The sequence below is a fragment of the Coccinella septempunctata genome, chromosome 1 (assembly GCF_907165205.1).
Source record: "Coccinella septempunctata chromosome 1, icCocSept1.1, whole genome shotgun sequence".
Lineage (NCBI taxonomy): Eukaryota > Metazoa > Arthropoda > Insecta > Coleoptera > Coccinellidae > Coccinella > Coccinella septempunctata.
In genome coordinates this window covers 59,102,136-59,106,509 of record NC_058189.1, presented here as the reverse complement: position 1 = coordinate 59,106,509, position 4,374 = coordinate 59,102,136, and the positions used below count along the sequence as shown (strand labels likewise).

The 4,374-nt window shown below is 35.5% G+C and overlaps 1 non-coding gene across 1 annotated transcript; it reads right to left on the bottom strand.

Annotated features, from left to right (window-relative positions):
• Nucleotides 1–3,325: 3,325 nt before the first annotated feature.
• Nucleotides 3,326–3,407, bottom strand: Trnas-uga. The gene has a single exon. It is a non-coding gene; the product is annotated as a tRNA-Ser (tRNA).
• Nucleotides 3,408–4,374: the final 967 nt, after the last annotated feature.

Genomic DNA, 4,374 nt, shown 5'->3' with positions numbered 1-4,374 from the left:
TAGGTAGGTTCTTTTATAATTTCTTAGGGCTACTTGCTACTGTGTGCCCTCCTGTGACTGAAGAGATCCAACCGTGACCTACAGATCCTTTCACACTCCGAGCAAGGATAGTCACCAACCAGATCTGGCCTCCATTATAACTGTGTACCAAAGACCTCCACTGTGACCAGTATAACGCTAGTTATGAATGGCATTAACTGATTTTAGGGATCGATGCAGTATATCTTTAAACCGCTTATACTGGCCTCCGGGTTTCCGAGCTCCTTATGTGAATTCGCCATACAGAGCTATTTTGGGGAGTCTTGTGTGTCTTGCATCCACAAAATGCTGCCGCTCCATCTGAGTCGGGTCCTCGTTACTTGAGTCTTAATTGTTATACAACTCACGCGCTGCAAGACTTCTACATTTGAAACTTTGTGGAACCATCTGATGTGCATTATTTGTCTTGGATGACGTTGTTGCGTTTGTTCAACTTGTTTAATATGTCGCCTGTAGGGCGTCCAGCTTACGCTACCGTAAAGAAGCGTTGGGAGGACCACTACTTTGTAAATAGCTGTCTTGGTCTTCAGATCGAGGTCGTGATTTTGAAACACGTCCTTTAGCTTCCAAAATGCCCGGGATGCCGAATTGATACGGATGTTTATTTCCGTGTCCAACTCTTGTCGTCATAATGGTCATGAAGATGAGTTATTTTACGTAATTATTCGAAATTTATATTTCTGATCCAACAAAAAAAAGTGAACTCATTAGAAAAGAAGTGGAATTCCATTCACCGAAAAATTCAAGGTGAGGTATGTAAAAATGTACGATCAGAATTCAAAAGGATTGGAAATAATGCAGTGTGTTCTACAACAAATTCAAGTTATTCATTAATACCGTCTCTAATGGATCGATGGAATTTTCTTCATTTATAGAATTCCCTAGAATATATTCAAGTTTATTAATATTCCTCCATAGGAATGTCAAATAATAAAAGTTTATATCGTGGTTGATCGAGATAAATGCCAGAATCGATTTCAACCAGCAATTCATTGGGACGAGTTTCCAAGACGATGCATGAATTCCTTCCTGCCTGTAGCTAGAACTTTAAATCATCGACTTAATCATGCCTAGAACTTCCACAAAACTCACACAATTCAGGATTTTGGGAAATATACTGTGATACTAATGCATGCCTATGTTAAATCGAGTGCTGGAACAATATCCTAGAATTTATTTCCAGGCACCATTGTCTATCGAATCGTTTGGTTTTCTGGAATCTACAAAACAACTTCTATGCACTCCATAACCTAGAACAGTAATAAGACACCCCGAGTTTGAGATAGAGGAGCAAATAGGTAATGTTTTGAAAAATGCCATTTCAACGATGAAAATCTAAACGAAGAGAGATAGGCTTTCGGTATAGCTCACAATAGATTCAGCGTGTTCAAAAGCTTATACTTTCATACCAGAGTTTCGAATATCTGATACTGTTTACGGAAAAAAAATTTTTCACTTTCGACTTCACTTTGAAGGCATCTTTAAAGCAAACATCAAAGCACAGAAAGTATATAGATTCACCGCACGCCACTGGTTACTTTCATCACAACTTCAACCTTCTGTCTCTGAAAGACATACTTCAAAGGGAAGTTGTGTTGTAATTATAAATATACATACTTTGCTCATGCTAATTTCCACAGAACGGCAATATTCTAAGCACATGCAATTTTTATTATTTAACGACTACAGAGTGATAAATACATCTGTAATAAAAGTGTTTATGTGTGTTGGGCCATAAATTCACAAAAGGAGGCAAAATGAGTTAATTGAATGTAATTTGATTATGATAGTTCAAACCTGGAGTGATCACAATACATTCACTCGAAGTACAACTGGAATTCAAAGAGTCAATAGATATCTACAGAAAGAAAAAGAAGTTGTTTAACGTAAGATATGTTTTCTAGGTATAAAGGATAAAGAGCAGTGAAATCCTGATCAATAAAAGCAAAACTTGAAGGACATGACAGCTTTAGGCGAAATCAAATGTGTGAACCATTTTTAAAGATGGTGAATGGGAAGTTCTGTATATGTTTTTGATCCTTCGAAAAATAATTCTCTTGGAGAAAAATGGATAATTTTCCTCTAATAATCGATTTATTTTCTTTCACATAAATACTGTAGTAGTAGAAAACGTCAGTTGCTATTCGGATAATTAATTGAGTCATCAATCACGCCTATGGCAAAATGTCGCAAGCCAGACAAAAAAATATATATTTCTTTTCTATACGGAATTTTCCTTGATAAATAAATTTTTTTGGGAATAGCCGTGGGGAACATGACAGGACACGGCATGTGGCAAGTGATGGTCATCGAACAGCTTAATAAATTCAATTGAATAACGACAATTACCATGCTTCACTTTCTGATTACAATTACTGAATTCATTAAGAGTCAGCTACGGAAAATAATTGATAGCATGACAAGATCAAAGATCAAGACCACAAAGTACAATGTTAAGGTCGCTTTTTATATTCCACACCCACTGCTGTATTTGTGCAAGCAATTACATAAATCTCTAGAAACATAGGGCCCACATTTCCTATAATGATATTTGTATGATAATTTTTAAGGCAGCATGGAATTATTTCTATCAGTTGGGATGTAGTGGACAAGTAGTTACTCATTTTTCTATTCGTGAACAATTGATACAATTACTGCTGCAGTGCGATACAGTATCGTTATGTGTTTTATTTTTACGAATGACTCAGTGACAATTCTTTTTTTCATTGGTTAGTATACAATCTGCAGTTTTGGTTTAACACTCCCACCTTGAGTGCTCTGTACCATCGGCATCTTAGCTTTCTTGTTGAAAACTTTCTTTCACAAAAGATGTTCAAAGTGGTCTCTATGATCTCTAATAAATGTCATGCTCTACATATTCTTATGAATGATTGCTTCATTCTGCTTGCATGTTTCATTTAAGTTGTCAAAAATTTGAAATTAAACTAGGCCTTGAATCATTGTAATACGATTTCATTTTGTATTAAATGTTGGAAATACAGTGAATTATAACCCTTTTGGAATCTCAATGAAATAGGCATCTTTTTCCTTACTTTGCCACTGAGGTGACCATTTTTTTTTCACCACGTAAGGTTGAACTTAGGGAAAAAATGAGCAAAACAGGAATTACATAATTACAAAGATTATAGACTCTATATTAACTTTACAATATTTGATGTTATCAAATTACTTCTTTCAGCATGGGTTATGAAATACACTATTATATCCAAAGTTAGTAAGCTTTTGCGTTCAGGTTATGTGTAGGTAATTGACAAAAACTAATATTCGCTGCGGACAGGATTCGAACCTGTGCGGGTAGAACCCAATGGATTTCAAGTCCATCTCCTTAACCACTCGGACACCGCAGCACTGGTAGCATTGAGAAAGAACATTAGTAGCGTACTACTTAGTAAGGTACTTCATGATTGAAGTGTCAATTTTCATTCTATGTCAGATCGAAGATCGTCCATAAGAATGGAGTGTAGGGTAGGGATGTTCAGATTATTAGCACTAGCTGTGCCTGTCTGCTTCGCAGGACGATTTTCTTTACTTTAATTACCTTTTCCAAAATAGCGGTTGAAAAGTAAAATGTAGTCTAGAGCCTTACTTGGGGAGTCTTTTTTTTACAGTCCACTGAATATCGATTGGGCATTTATTGTATTATAAATTACTATTTCGTTGACCTTATGAAATGGAAAGAGTTGAAAATTTTTGTTTTTTTTTTATGGTATGTAGACTTAATACAATACTTTGGTTAATATTGACGAAACTGGCAGATTTGGGTAAAATTTTCTATTCGAAGATAATTCATCACATCCATGAAAACGTATATTCGGAAACTCATTCCAATAGATAGAGTCGTTTGAGAAATATAACTGAAAGGTACATTAGGTATATTAAGGATTTTGAACAGCCTGTATCTTTTCAACCGAGTTGAATCGAAAAAAATGGTGAAATAGAAACGTATCCCTTCTGAATTCAGGAATATTCTGTGGCAATATATGTAAGTGTCAAAGACTCCCCAGGATAATGCAACTTTTTTTGTATATTTGAGAAGTTTGTCATGTACCCTCTATGAGGGTTGATTGGTAGTTTATTATTATGTTGCAACCCTGAATTTTCGTGCCACAAATAGATGGACTTATTGTAGCTGAGGATGATTTTCGTAGCAACCCTTTTCCATTTCAATTAATTCAATTATAAGAGTTATGACAGTTTATGTGCTCTCACACTCAACCATGATCCATTACAACAAAATTCGCTTCTGACTAATATGGCATGACAATCCCTGAAAATTTTCAGTGTTTCCTAAATTCTACGAGTTTTGAGTTGACA